Here is a 16,817-nt window from a genome sequence, read left to right on the forward strand (position 1 = left end):
ACATGCAGAATGGGAACCATATATAAACAGAGCTGAGAGCTCTCCATACAGAATGGGTACCATATATAAACAGAGCTGAGAGCTCTACATGCAGAATGGGGACCATATATAAACAGAGCTGAGAGCTCTCCATAAGGAATGGGGACCATCTATAAACAGAGCTGAGAGCTCTACATGCAGAATGTGGACCATATATAAATATCCTATGTTTTTTTCTCTTTTCTACCCCAATCCCATGATCATTTGTATCAATAATGCAATGGCAAAACATTTAATAATATTTTTACAACTCAAATTCTTCCTATTTTCCTATTTCACTACCAGGGGTTTTATGCACATCCAAAATGACAACAGAAGCTGCCTAAAATAATGTACAATACATATATAAAATAATGTACAATACATATATAAAATAATGTACAATACATAGATTAAATAATGTACAATACATAGATTAAATAATGTACAATACATAGATTAAATAATGTACAATACATAGATAAATAGGGATGTCCACTCATTGTTTTTCTGCTCCCAAACTAGATTTTTTAATAAAGCTTTGGTGATTAAGATTTATTTCAAAGAGGTCTCATTAGCCAAGCCCTTTATCGATAGTCTTGACTACTTTGGGAATGCATTGGGCAGGACAAAAGAAAACGGCTTCATTGAGACTAATCTTGTTTTTTTAACCAAATGAAACGAAATGGCAAAAAAACATTTGTTTTTTTTTCTTCTAAATACGAGGTTTACGGGCACGAAAAACACATCTCTCTTGTTCCAATGCGCATATAGGCACTGTGCGTCACAGCTGGATAGGCTGCGCTACCGCTGTCAAAATCCGTACCATAACCAACCATGTTAGTACTGCAAAGTTTTTAAGGACACACCTCTGATTTTGCCACCCTCCCCCACCTCACCGCACGCGAGCTCATATGAGACAGGTCAATTACCGATCCTAGCGTTAGAAAATAGAAGAGTGCTTGCTTTAACAAGTCGAAATGGCCAAGCATGTGTTTGACAACTGCACTGGCTCAAAGTCAGCCCAAAACAGAGCCCATGGTGCAGTGCTTCCCATCACCTGATTTGAAAATGGGGAGAAAATGTGCGCTTGGTTCATAGAACCGGGTTACATCTTCCTTCAAGTGTGGCTCTATCTTTTGAATGGTTTAAACTACAACGTATTGTGACGCCATCACTGAAAGATAAGACTCTCAGGAACACGTTGGCAGGTTGGGGAATAACAGATTACATGTAATCCATTACATGTAAGCGATTACAAAAAAAGGTAACTGTAATCTGTTACATTACCAGCTAAAATATTGTAATCAGATTACAGATACTTTTGAAAAACTAGATGATTACTTCGAGGATTACTTTTAAATTCAGAAAGGATGTTCGCCTTTCAAATCAGCATTGACAAAAGGCGCAAGTTTAAGTTTGTTCCACCTGAGCAAGTCTGACCAGAAGTCAGACATCACTATGATGACACACCAAATGTGTTTGATGTATTGCGGGAAAAGGGCAGGAATAGGCTTTTGTAGGGTACAGTCCAAGCTGCTATCGGCATCCAAAGATTATCCAACTTGAATAAACGCTTGGAGGTAAGACCGACTGCCGCGATGTAGTTTACAGCGATACGGATATCACTTACTATTGATATCTACATAGCGCATTGATGTGAATTACACTGCTGCTCTCTCATTTAGCAATTTGCGCCTTACGGATTGTGGTTGTTGTGGATGGCTGTTCACAAATCTATATGTATATTTGAACCCAACAATGGTTGAATTCAAGAAGTTTAAGCTGCCTATCAATCATTGTTTTTGAAACCAGTGGACAGCCAGTGAAAAAATGTGCTCTTTCAACAGCTGCATAGTGCAGATCCAAGCCTATGGAATAAAAGTGGGTCTTTTATTGCTCAATCTAATTAATGCTCATAAAAAAACGAATCCATAGGCCTAATGGACACATGCTCAACCTTGCACACGTTTGATAGACTTAAAGGGACAATCTGTAGTTGCTATATAAATCATATATACAGTACCAGTCAAAAGTTTGGACACACCTACTCATTCAAGTGTTTTTCTTTATTTTTACTATTTACTATAGAATAATAGTGAAGACATCAGAACTATGAAATAACACTTAAGGAATCATGTAGTAACCAAAAAAGTGTTAAACAAATCAAAATATATTTTAGATTTTAGATTCTTCAAAGTAGCCACCCTTTGCCTTGATGACAGCTTTGCACACTCTTGGCAAAGCATGCCATTCCATGAGTGCAGCCCAATCAGTCCTCATTGACAACAAAATCATAAACAACAGAGTAGGGTTGGCTAATAAGTCCTTAGTTTTGGGGTCATGCTCAGGTAAAACAATTTGGCTAATCTATACTTCCATATTTCCAAGTCCAATCCATAAAGTAAAATGTAAAATGCATATTTGGCCAGCTATGTAAACTTTAACATTGATTTATCCTACAATAGATGTTCAATTGGTAACATAAATGTTGTCTTCTTCCAATGCCTCTTAAGGGGAAAGTAATCTAAATGGAATTTAATCAGATTGGGTGTCACTGAATTTGGGTGATCCAAAAGTTGTTACCGATTACAATTTTGGACAGGTAACTTGTAACTGTAACGGATTACATTTAGAAAGTAACCTACCCAACCCTGCATGTAAGTACGTACCCTTTACTATGTCCACAAGTCGTTAGCACCAAGTTGGCAAGACCGGCAATAAATCAGACTGAGGGGAAAAGATAATCAATTGTGTTCTTTTCTACACAGAAAATCATGCAACATTATTGCCTAATGATCTTTGGAACTTCCCAATACCTTTCTGATGCATTTCAGTCACTTCAAACTATTCTGTCTTCAGATTTAATTACTGTCAAAAATACTGTCAGTCGGATTCGTAATAGACTCTCATAGCCCAAATGAACAAAAAAACAGAAACTGTGGCATAGCGATATCATCATTGAGGGAGGAAGGGAGGAGAGATGGAGGACAAGCAGTACTTTAAGAGTTCTCATGACATCTAGTGGTGAGTTTTGGATTATTTTCATCTCCACAATCAACACATTGATGATGTCATCGTAAACCACAGAGCTGCAGACAGACAGACAGACCTACAGACAGACAGACAGACAGACAGACAGACAGACAGACAGACAGACAGACAGACAGACAGACAGACAGACAGACAGACACTGACACACATTCATCCACGAAGGCATCCTCACAAAGGTATAATAAAGTATGAATGAAATGATTTTTAGTAAAAGTTTGTGTATCATGAGTTAATATTACAGGCAACAAAGGGATATGTGTAATCTTGGTCAACACAGGTAATTGTTCACGCAGGTAATTGTACTAGAACGAGGAGGAGAACCGGAACGAGGAGCTCCACCCTCTCTTTTTGCAAGTTACGGGCAGAATATCCCCTCCCCTTCGAAATTCAAAAGATGCTGACACCTGTGAAATCGTGATTTGTCCAAATAACCAGTGAGGAAGAAAACCCTAAAGCAGAACTACTGCTGCTCGTTATCTTACGCTTACCGTTCAGCCTCATACAGATTCTACGGTACCAGTTATGTTTATGTAGATCTGTCCATGAGAGATTAGGCTATGTGTGACATTCAATATGTAATGTTAAGTATTCCCTGATGAGTTTGTTTAAGTTTGTAAGTGTTTACCACCACATAATTTCAACGTGGAGAATTGGGTAATATTTGGTTGATATGTTGATTAATAAGATTACAACCTATTTTCACCCACTAAAAAAGACAGCCAAAAGTTTCAAATCAAATCAAAATAAAATTGTATAGGTCACATACACATATTTAGCAGATGTTATTGCGGGTGTAGCGAAATGCTTGTGGTCCTAGCTCCAACAATGCAGTAGTATTTTTCAATTCACAACAATACACACAAATCTCAAAGTAAAATAATGGAATTAAGAAAGAAAGAAATATTACGATGAGCAATGTCGGAGTGGAATTGACTAGAATACATATGAAATGAGTAAAACCGTATGTAAACATTATTAAAAAGTGACTAGTGTTCCATTATTAAAGTGACCAGTGATTCCATGTACATAGGGCAGCAGCCTCTAAGGTGCAGGGTTCAGTAACCGGGTGGTAGCCGGTTCAGTGACTAAGTTTCAGTTTCTCGGTCCCAGCTTTGATGCACCTGTACTGACCTCGTCTTCTGGATGATAGCGGGATGAACAGGCCGTGGCTCAGGTGGTTGTTGTCCTTAATGATCTTTTTGGCCTTCCTTTGACATCGGGTGCTGTAGCTGTCCTGGAAGGCAGGCATTGTGCCCCCGGTGATGCGTTGGGCAGACCTCACTACCCTCTAGAGAGCCCTGCGGTTGCAGGCGGTCCAGTTGCCGTACCAGACTGAGATACAGCCCGACAGGATTTTTTAAATAATTTATTTTATTTCACCTTTATTTAACCAGGTAGGCAAGTTGAGAACAAGTTCTTATTTACAACTTGTCACGTTCTGACCTTAGTTCCTTTTTTATGTCTTTATTTTAGTTTGGTCAGGGCGTGAGTTGGGGTGGGCATTCTATGTTGTTTTTCTATGTTTTGTTCTGTTGTTAGATTTCTATGTGTTGGGCCTAGTATGGTTCTCAATCAGAGGCAGGTGTCAGTCGTTGTCTCTGATTGGGAGCCATATTTAGGTATCCTGTTTTTTATTGTGTGTTGTGGGTGATTGTTTCCTGTTGTAGTGTTTGTTTCACATTTCAGGACTGTTTCGGTTTTCGGTATTATTCACTTTGTTATTTTGTATTTTTCAGTGTTCAGTTTTAATAAATTAAAATGGACACTTACCATGCTGCGTATTGGTCCGATCCTTGCTACTCCTCAGACGAAGAGGACGAGAACCGTTACACAACTGCGACCTGGCCAAGATAAAGCAAAGCAGTGTGACACAAACAACAACACAGAGTTACACATGGAATAAACAAACGTACAGTCAATAACACAATGGAAAGAAAAAAAAGTCTATATACAGTGTGTGCAAATGGCGTGAGGAGGTAAAGCAATAAATAGGCCATAGTAGCGAAGTAATTACAATTTAGGAAATGAACACTGGAGTGATAGATGCTTCTACACCTGTGCTTCTACACCTGCATTGCTTGCTGTTTTGGGTTTTAGGCTGGGTTTCTGTACAGCACTTTGAGATATCAGCTGATGTACGAAGGGCTATATAAATAAATTTGATTTGATTTGATAGATGTGCAGAATGATGTGCAAGTAGAAATACTGGTGTACAAAATAGCAAAAAAGTAAATAAAAACAGTATGGGGATGAGGTAGGTAGATTGGGTGGGCTATTTACAGAATGACTATGTACAGCTGCAGCGATCGGTTAGCTGCTCAGATAGCTGATGTTTAAAGTTAGTGAGGGAGATATACAGTGGGGAGAACAAGTATTTGATACACTGCCGATTTTGCAGGTTTTCCTACTTACAAAGCATGTAGAGGTCTGTAATTTTTATCATTGGTACACTTCAACTGTGAGAGACGGAATCTAAAACAAAAATCCAGAAAATCACATTGTATGATCTTTAAGTAATTAATTAGCATTTTATTGCATGACATAAGTATTTGATCACCTACCAACCAGTAAGAATTCCGGCTCTCACAGACCTGTTAGTTTTTCTTTAAGAAGCCCTCCTGTTCTCCACTCATTACCTGTATTAACTGCACCTGTTTGAACTCGTTACCTGTATAAAATACACCTGTCCACACACTCAATCAAATACACTCCAACCTCTCCACAATGGCCAAGACCAGAGAGCTGTGTAAGGACATCAGGGATAAAATTGTAGACCTGCACAAGGCTGGGATGGGCTACAGGACAATAGGCAAGCAGCTTGGTGAGAAGGCAACAACTGTTGGCGCAATTATTAGAAAATAGAAGAAGTTCAAGATGACGGTCAATCACCCTCGGTCTGGGGCTCCATGCAAGATCTCACCTCGTGGGGCATCAATGATCATGAGGAAGGTGAGGGATCAGCCCAGAACTACACGGCAGGACCTGGTCAATGACCCGAAGAGAGCTGGCACCACAGTCTCAAAGAAAACCATTAGTAACACACTACGCCGTCATGGATTAAAATCCTGCAGCGCACGCAAGGTCCCCCTGCTCAAGCCAGCGCATGTCCAGGCCCATCTGAAGTTTGCCAATGACCATCTGGATGATCCAGAGGAGGAATGGGAGAAGGTCATGTGGTCTGATGAGACAAAAATAGAGCTTTTTGGTCTAAACTCCACTCGCCATGTTTGGAGGAAGAAGAAGGATGAGTACAAGCCCAAGAACACCATCCCAACTGTGAAGCATGGAGGTGGAAACATCATTCTTTGGGGATGCTTTTCTGCAAAGGGGACAGGACGACTGCACCGTATTGAGGGGAGGATGGATAGGGCCATGTATCGAGAGATCCAACCTCCTTCCCTCAGTAAGAGCATTGAAGATGGGTCGTGGCTGGGTCTTCCAGCATGACAACGACCCGAAACACACAGCCAGGGCAACTAAAGAGTGGCTCCGTAAGAAGCATCTCAAGGTCCTGGAGTGACCTAGCCAGTCTCCAGACCTGAACCCAATAGAAAATCTTTGGAGGGAGCTGAAAGTCCGTATTGCCCAGCGACAGCCCCGAAACCTGAAGGATTTGGAGAAGGTCTGTATGGAGGAGTGGGCCAAAATCCCTGCTGCAGTGTGTGCAAACCTGGTCAAGAACTACAGGAAACGTATGATCTCTGTAATTGCAAACAAAGGTTTCTGTACCAAATATTAAGTTCTGCTTTTCTGATGTATCAACTACTTATGTTATGCAATAAAATGCAAATTAATTACTTAAAAATCATACAATGTGATTTTCTGGATTTTTGTTTTAGATTCCGTCTCTCACAGTTGAAGTGTACCTATGATAACAATTACAGACTTCAACGTGCTTTGTAAATAGGAAAACCTGCAAAATCGGCAGTGTGTCAAATACTTGTTCTCCCCACTGTAAGTCTCCAACTTCAGCGATTTTTGCAATTCGTTCCAGTCATTGGCAGCAGAGAACTGGAAGGAAAGGCGGCCAAGGGGGGTGTTGGCTTTGGGGATGACCAGTGAGATATACCTGCTGGAGCGCGTGCTACGGGTGGGTGTTGTTATGGTGACCAGTGAGCTGAGATAAGGCAGAGCTTTACCTAGCAAAGACTTATAGATGACCTGGAGCCAGTGGTCTGGTGTAGCGAGGGCCAGCCGACGAGAGCATACAGGTCACAGTGGTGGGTGGTATATGGGGCTTTGGTGACAACACGGATGGCACTGTAATAGACTGCATCCAGTTTGCTGAGTAGAGTGTTGGAGGCTATTTTGTAAATGACATCGCCTAAGTCGAGGATCGGTAGGATAGTCAGTTTTACAAGGGTATGTTTGGCGGTGTGAGTGAAGGAGGCTTTGTTGCGAAATAGGAAGCCGATTCTAGATTTAATTTTGGATTGGAGATGTTTAATATGAGTCTGGAAGGAGAGTTTACAGTCTAGCCAGCTATTCGTAGTTGTCCACATATTGTAAGTCAGAACCGCCCAGAGTAGTGATGCTAGTTGGGCGGGCGGGTGCAGGCAGCGATCGGTTGAAAAGCATGCATTTAGTTTTACTAGTGTTTAAGAGCAGTTGGAGGCCACGGAAGGAGTGTTGTATGGCATTGAAGCTCGTTTGGAGGTTTGTTAACACTGTGTCCAAAGAAGGGCCAGATGTATACAGAATGGTGTCATCTGCGTAGAGGTGGATCAGGGAATCACCCGCAGCAAGAGTGACATCATTGATATATACAGAGAAAAGAGTCAGCCCGAGAATTGAACCCTGTGGTACCCCCATAGAGACTGCCAGAGGTCCGGACAACAGCCCCTCCGATTTGACACACTGAACTCTATCTGAGAAGTAGTTGGTGAACCAGGCGAGGCAGTCATTTGAGAAACCAAGGCTGTTGAGTCTGCCGATAAGAATACGGTGAATGACAGAGTCGAAAGCCTTGGCCAGGTCGATGAAGACGGCTGCACAGTACTGTCTTTCATCGATGGCGGTTATGATATTGTTTAGTACCTTGAGCGTGGCTGAGGTGCACCCGTGACCAGCTCGGAAACCAGATTGCACAGCGGAGAAGGTACAGTGGGAATCGAAATTGTCAGTGATCTGTTTATTAACTTGGCTTTCAAAGACTTTAGAAAGGCAGGGTAGGATGGATATAGGTCTGTAACAGTTTGGGTCTAGAGTGTCACCCCCTTTGAAGAGGGGGATGACCGCGGCAGATTTCCAATCTTTAGGGATCTCGGACGATACGAAAGAGAGGTTGAACAGACTGGTAATAGGGGTTGCAACAATGGCGGGGGATAATTTTAGAAAGAGAGGGTCCAGATTGTCTAGCCTAACTGATTTGTACGGGTCCAGGTTTTGCAGCTCTTTCAGAACATCTGCTATCTGGATTTGGGTGAAGGAGAAGCTGGGGAGGCTTGGGCAAGTAGCTACGGGGGGTGCAAAGCTGTTGGCCGGGGTTGGGGTAGCCAGGAGGAAAGCATGGCCAGCCGTAGAGAAATGCTTATTGAAATTCTCGATTATCGTGGATTTATCGGTGGTGACAGTGTTTCCTAGCCTCAGTGCAGTGGGCAGCTGGGAGGAGGTGCTCTTATTCTCCATAGACTTTACAGTGTCCAAAAACTTTTTGGAGTTAGAGCTACAGGATGCAAATTTCTGTTGAAAAAGCTAGCTTTTGCTTTCCTAACTGATTGTGTGTATTGGTTCCTGACTTCCCTGAAAAGTTGCATATCGCGGGGACTATTCGATGCTAGTGCAGACCACCACAGGAAGTTTTTGTGCTGGTCGAGGGCAGTCAGGTCTGGGGTGAACCAAGGGATATATTTGTTCTTAGTTCTACATTTTTGAAAGGGGCATGCTTATCTTTTCACGCCTCTCAACCCCGGATCCGGGATCACCCCCCACCCCCCCCACACTGATTAGCATCGCTAGCATAGCGTCACAATTAAATAGTAGCATCTAAATATCATTAAATCACAAGTCCAAGACACCAAATGAAAGATACAGATCTTGTGAATAAAGCCACCATTTCAGATTTTTAAAATGTTTTACAGGGAAGACAAAATATGTAAATCTATTAGCTAACCACGTTAGCAAAAGACACCATTTTTCTTTGTCCACCATGTTTTCTCTCCACCAGTAGCTATCACCAATTCGGCCAAATAAAGATATTGATAGCCACTAACCAAGAAAAAACCTCATCAGATGACAGTCTGATAACATATTTATTGTATAGGATAGGTTTTGTTAGAAAAATGTGCATATTTCAGGTAGAAATCATAGTTTACAATTGCACCCACCATCACAACTCGACTAGAATAAATACAGAGAGCAACGTGTATTACCTAATTACTAATCATAAAACATTTCTTAAAAATACACAGCTCACAGCAATGGAAAGACACAGATCTTGTGAATTCAGACAATATTTCAGATTTTCTAAGTGTTTTACAGCGAAAACACAATAAATCGTTATATTAGCATACCACATATGCAAACGTTACCCGAGCATTGATTCAAGCCAAAGAGAGCGATATCGTTATCATCGCCAAAATATATTAATTTTTTCACTAACCTTCTCAGAATTCTTCCGATGACACTCCTGTAACATCATATTACAACATACATATAGAGTTTGTTCGAAAATGTGCATATTTAGCCACAAAAAAACGTGGTTATACAATGACAATACTAGCAAAACTGGCCTGAAAATGTCGGGCGCCATCTTTGACACTGATCTTGTCTAATGAATAACTATTCATAAACTTGACTAAAAAAATATAAGTTGGACAGCTATCGAAAGACAAATTAGTTCTTAATGCAATCGCTGAATTACATTTCTAAAATTATCCTTACTGTGCAATACAGGGTTCGCCAAGCGAAGCTATACCAAAACAAATGGCGGAATATGCGTTTAACATTTTTCTACAGAACAACGATTTATCATCTTAAATATTTCTTACCATGAGCTGATCTTCCATCAGAATCTTGGGCAATGTATCCTTTCTCCGGACTAATCGTCTTTTGGTCGAAAGATGTCCTCTTGTCCGTCGAAATGCCCACTAACGTTCGACCGGTACTGGAAACGTGCCCGGCGCTTCAAAGTGCATCACAAAGAATTGCCTCAAAATCGCACTAAACGGATATAAATTGCTATAAAACGGTTTAAATTAACTACCTTATGATGTTTTTAACACCTATAACGAGTAAAAACATGACCGGCGATATATAAGTGGCTAAACCAAAGCTTGGAAAGAGAGCCAGTCCGACGTCCTTCGTGCGTCAGGCGCAGCAGGAAAAGAAAGCCACTTCCGCCTTGTGCTCTTTTATACAGGCCCTGATTGCGCAATCGACTCCATTCAAATTGTCACCTCTTACTGACATCTAGAGGAAGGCGTGGGCAGTGTTTGTATCCTCATAGGATTTACAGGGACTTTAAAACTGACCTGGGACCAGAGGCCAAGATTTCTGAAATCTCACTCCCTGTCAGGAAAAGTGCTGTAGAATGAGTTCTGTTCCACTCAGAGACATAATTCAAACGGCTATAGAAACTAGAGAGTGTTTTCTATCCAATAATAACAATAATATGCATATTGTACGAGCAAGAATTGAGTACTAGGCAGTTTAATCTGTAGACCAAATTATGCTAATGCGAAACAGCACCCCCTATAGTGGCAAGAAGTTATTTAAGATGGTAAGGAAATTACTCTTAAAGAACAACCATCCTCTACTGACGGGATGAGGTCAATATCCTTCCAGGATACCCGGGCAAGGTCGATTAGAATGGCCTGCTCGCTGATGTGTTTCAGGGAGCGTTTGACAGTGATGAAGGGTGGTTGTTCGACCCCGGACCCATAGCGGATGCAGGCAATGAGGCAGTGATCGCTGAGATCCTGATTGAAAACAACAGAGGTGTATTTGGAGGGCAAGTTGGTCAGGATGATATCTATGAGGGTGCCCATGTTTACGGATTTAGGGTTGAACCTGGTGGGTTTCTTGATAATTTGTGTGAGATTGAGGACATCTAGCTTATATTGTAGGACTGCCGGGGTGTTAAGCATATCCCAGTTTAGGCCACCTAACAGAACGAACTCTGAAGATAGACGGGGGGCAATCAATTCACATATGGTGTCCAGGGCACAGCTGGGAGCTGATGGGGGTCTATAACAGGCGGCAACAGTGAGAGACAAATTTCCGGAGAGATTCATTTTTAAAATTAGAAGCTCAAACTGTTAGTACATAGACCTGGAAAGTATGACAGAACTTTGCAGGCTATCTCTGCAGTAGATTGCAACTCCTCCCCCTTTGGGAGTTCTATCTTGACAGAAAATGTTGTAGTTGGGGATAGGAATCTCAGAATTTTTGGTGACCTTCCTAAGCCAGGATTCAGACACGGCAAGGACATCAGGGTTGGCGGAGTGTGCAAAAGCAGTGAGTAAAACAAACTTAGGGAGGAGGCCTCTAATGTTAACATGCATGAAACCAAGGCTATTACGGTTACAGAAGTCATCAAATGAGAGCGCCTGGGGCCTGGGTTAACCTGGGTTAACGCAGGGCCTGGGTTAACCTCCACATCACCCGAGGAACAGAGGAGGAGTAGGATGAGGGTACCATGGTGTTGAAGGCTGAGCTGTAGTCAATGAACAAATCAAATCAAAGTTTATTTGTCACGTGCGCCGAATACAACATCTTACAGTGAAATGCTTACTTACAGGCCCTAACTAACAGTGCAGTTTTTAAGTAAAAAAGAGGTATAAAGTGAACAATAGATAAGTAAAGAAATAAAAACAACAGTAAAAGACAGTGAAAAATAACAGTAGTGAGGCTATATACAGTAACGAGGATTTATAACAGTAACGAGGCTATATACAGTAACGAGGTTATATGCAGGCACCGGTTAGTCAGGCTAATTAAGGTAGTGTGTCCATGTAGGTATAGTTAAAGTGACTATGCATATATGATAAACAGAGAGTAGCAGCAGCGTAAAAGAGGGGTTGGCAGGCGGAACAATGCCAATAGTCCAGGTAGCCATTTGATTACCTGTTCGGGAGTCTTATGGCTTGGGGGAAAAAGCTGTTGAGAAGCCTTTTGGTCCTATACTTGGCGCTCCGGTACCGCTTGCCATGCGGTAGTAGAGAGAACAGTCTATGACTGCGGTGGCTGGGGTCTTTGACCATTTTTAGGGCCTTCCTCTGACACCGCCTGGTGTAGAGGTCCTGGATGGCAGGCAGCATAGCCCCAGTGATGTACTGGGCCGTACGCACTACCCTCTGAAGTGCCTTGCGGTCGGAGGCCGAGCTGTTGCCGTACCAGGCAGTGATGCAACCAGTCAGGATGCTCTCGATGTTGCAGCTGTAGAACCTTTAGAGAATCTGACGACCCCCCATGCCAAATCTTTTTAGTTCCTGAGGGGGAATAGGCTTTGTCGTGCCCTCTTCACTACTGTCTTGGTGTGTTTTGACCATTCTAGTTTGTTGGTGATGTGGACACCAAGGAACTTGAAGCTCTCAACCTGCTCCACTACAGCCCCGTTGATGAGAATGGGGGCGTGCTCGGTTCTCCCTTTCCTGTAGTCCACAATCATCTCCTTTGTCTTGATTACGTTGAGGGATAGGTTGTTATTCCGGAATCACTCGGCCAGGTCTCTGACCTCCTCCCTATAGGCTGTCTCGTCTTTGTCGGTGACAAGGCCTACCACTGTTGTGTCGCCTGCAAACTAAATGATGGTGTTGGAGTCGTGCCTGGCCATGCAGTCGTGAGTGAACCGGGAGTACAGGAGTGGTCTGAGCACGCACCCCTGTGGGGCTCCAGTGTTGAGGATCAGCGTGGCGGATGTGTTGCTACCTACCCTCACCACCTGGAGGCGGCCCGTCAGGAAGTCCAGGATCCAGTTGCAGAGGGAGGTGTTTAGTCCCAGGATCCTTAGCTTAGTGATGAGCTTTGATGGTACTATGGTGTTGAACGCTGAGCTGTAGTCAATGAATAGCATTCTCACGTAGGTGTTCCTTTTGTCCAGGTGGGAAAGGGTAGTGTGGAGTGCAATAGAGATTGCATCATCTGTGGATCTGTTTGGGCGGTATGCAAATTGGAGTGTGTCTAGGGTTTCTGGGATAATGGTGTTAATGTGAGCCATTACCAGCCTTTCAAAGCACTTCATGGCTACGGACGTGAGTGCTACGGGTCTGTTGTCATTTAGGCAGGTTGCCTTGGTGTTCTTGGGCACAGGACTATGGTGGTCTGCTTGAAACATGTTGGTATTACAGATTCAATCAGGGACATGTTGAAAATATCAGTGAAGACACCTGCCCGTTGGTCAGCACATGCCCGGAGCACACGTCCTGGTAATCTGTCTGGCCCTGCGGCCTTGTGAATGTTGACCTTTTTAAAGGTCTTACTCACGTCGGCTATGGAGAGCGTGATCACACAGTCGTCCGGAACAGCTGATGCTCTCATGCGTGCCTCTGTGTTGCTTTCCTCGAAGCGAGCATAGAGGTGATTTAGCTCGTCTGGTAGGCTCGTGTCACTGGGCAGCTCACAGCTGTGCTTCCCTTTGTAGTCTGTTATAGTTTGCAAGCCCTGCCACATAAGACGAGCGTCGGAGCCGGTGTAGTACGATTCAATTTTAGCCCTGTGTTGGCGCTTTGCCTGTTTAATAGTTCGTTGGAGGGCATAGCAGGATTTCTTATAAGCTTCCGGGTTAGAGTCCCGCACCTTGAAAGTGGCAGCCCTTTAGCTCGGTGCGAATGTTGCCTGTAATCCATGGCTTCTGGATGGGATATGTAAACTCAGCATAAAAAGAAATGTCCCTTTTTCAGGACCCTGTCTTTCAAAGATAATTTGTAAAAACCCAAATAACTTCACAGATCTTCATTGTAAAGGGTTTGAACACTGTTTCCATGCTTGTTCAATGAACCATAAACAATTAATGAACATGCACCAGTGGAACGGTTGTTAATAGACTAACAGCAAACAGACGTTAGGCAATTAAAGTCACAGTTATGAAACCTTAGGACACTAAGGCCTTTCTACTGACTCTGAAAAACACCAAAAGAAAGATGCCCAGGGTCCCTGCTCATCTGCGTGAATGTGCTTTATGCATGCTGCAAGGAAGCATGAGGACTGAAGATGTGGCCAGGGCAATAAATTGCAATGTCTGTACTGGGACACGCCTAAGACAGCGCTACAGGGTGAGAGGACGGACAGCTGATCGTCCTCGCAGTGGCAGACCACATGTAACAACACCTGCACAGGATCGGTACATCCAAACATCACACCTGTGGGACAGGTACAGGATGGCAACAACAACTGCCCGAGTTACACCAGGAACGCGCAATCCCTCCATCAGTGCTCAGACTGTCCGCAATAGGCTGAAGGAGGCTGGACTGAGGGTTTGTAGGCCTGTTGTAAGGCAGGTCCTCACCAGACATCAACGGCAACAACGTCGCCTATGGGCACAAACCCACCGTTGCTGGACCAGACAGGACTGGCAAAAAGTGCTCTTCACTGACGAGTCACGGTGAAGGGGTGATGGTCGGATTCGTGTTTATTGTCGAAGGAATGAGCATTACACCGAGGCCTGTTCTCTGGAGCAGGATCGATTTGGAGGTGGAGGGTTCGTTATGGTCTGGGGCGGTGTGTCACCGCATCATCGGACTGAACTTGTTGTCATTGCAGGCAATCTCAACGCTGTGCGTTACAGGGAAGACATCCTCCTCCCTCATGTGGTACCCTTCCTGCAGGCTCATCCTGACATGACCCTCCAGTATGACAATGCCACCAGCCATACTGCTTGTTCTGTGCATGATTTCCTGCAAGACAAGAATGTCAGTGTTCTGCAATTGCCAACGAAGAGCACGGATCTCAATCCCATTGAGCACGTCTAGGACTTGTTGGATCGGAGGGTGAAGGCTAGGGCCATTCCCCCCAGAAATGTCCGGGAACTTGCGGGTGCCTTGGTGGAAGAGTGGGGTAACATCTTACAGCAAGAACTGGCAAATCTGGTGCAGTCCATGAGGAGGAGATGCACTGCAGTACTTAATGCAGCTGGTGGCCACACCAGATACTGACTGTTACTTTTGATTTTGACCCCCCCCTACCTTTGTTCAGGAACACATTATTCCATTTGTTAGTCACATGTCTGTGGAACTTGTTCAGTTTATGTCTCAGTTGTTGAATTTTGTTATGTTCATACAAATATTTACACATGTTAAGTTTGCTGAAAATAAATGCAGTTGACAGTGAGAGGACGTTTATTTTTTTGCTGAGTTTATATACAATGTTAGGGTTTGATCCTTACGTCCTTCTTTGTCAATCATTGGTTCATTGGTGAAATTAGCATTATTACAATATCTTTAATTAAATCATTCAAAAACCTTTATTATTGCAATTGCAGACAGAAGTTGACAAACAGGAACATAGCACGCATGTTTCTGAGTAAGTTCTGCATCAAACAAAAGGTCTCCAGTTGTTTTATTAAACCCTAAGTCGCGCCCTGGTGATGTCACTGCTTACATCATTATCCTCTACTCCTGGGACCAAAACCGTGCCTACAAAGCTGTAGAAACAGGGCCTTTATTGTTAGCTAAACACTTAGCAGTAAATGTCCCTTTCCCCCAAAGTTGATTTATTGTGGAATGTTTGCCTAGTCTTATGTCCTTCACTCCCCTGCAGAGTTCTGTCTAAGTCACACATTTCTAAGAGGGGCCTCTTTATAATGAGGCAGAAAGAGAGAGAGAGAAAACTAAAATACAACTGTAGAACAGTACTAAACTTCTACAATGAATATATATTGTTAATCCGTAGTCTAAAACCCTATAAATGTAAGGAGGGAGGGGTCTTACAACCCCTCCCCTTCTATTAATAAAACATACATCAAACATTTGTACTGCCCCAAATCATGACCGCTAGGTGAATCCTGACAACAATCACTGTGGGGATGACGTCCTCGATGCACTTATTGATAATGCCAGTGACTGACGTGGTGTACTCCTCATTGCCATCGGAAGAATCCCGGAACATGTTCCAGTCTGTGATAGCAAAACAGTCCTGTAGTTTAGCATCTGCTTCATCTGACCACTTTTTTTTATAGACCTAGTCACTGGTGCTTCCTGCCTTAATTTTTGCCTGTAAGCAGGAATCAGGAGGATAGAATTGTGGTCAGATTTACCAAATGGAGGGCGAGGGAGAGCTTTGTACGCGTCTCTGTGTGTGGAGTAAAGGTGATCTAGAATTTTTTTCCCCTCTGGTTGCGCATTTAACATGTTGATAGAAATTTCCCTGCATTAAAGTCCCCGGTCATTAGGAACGCTGCATCTGGGTGAGCGGTTTCCTGTTTGCTTATTATTTCCTTATACAGCTGACTGAGTGAGGTCTTAGTGCCAGCATCTGTCTGTGGTGGTAAATAAACAGTCACGAAAAGTATTGATGAAAACTCTCTTGGCAAATAGTGTGGTCTACAACTTATCATAAAATACTCTACTTCAGGCGAGCAAATCTAGAGACTTCCTTAGATTTCGTGCACCAGCTGTTGTTTACAAATATGCTCAGGCCGCCCCACCTCATCTTTCTGGAGTGAGCTGTTCTATCTAGCCGGTGCAACGTATATCCCGCCAGCTGAATATCCATGTCATCATTCATGCACGATTCCTTGAAACACAAGATGTTACAGTGTTTGATGTCCCATTGGTAGGATTTTCATGATCGTACCTCGTCTAATTTAT

This window comes from Salvelinus namaycush, chromosome 5 (genome assembly GCF_016432855.1).
Source record: "Salvelinus namaycush isolate Seneca chromosome 5, SaNama_1.0, whole genome shotgun sequence".
Lineage (NCBI taxonomy): Eukaryota > Metazoa > Chordata > Actinopteri > Salmoniformes > Salmonidae > Salvelinus > Salvelinus namaycush.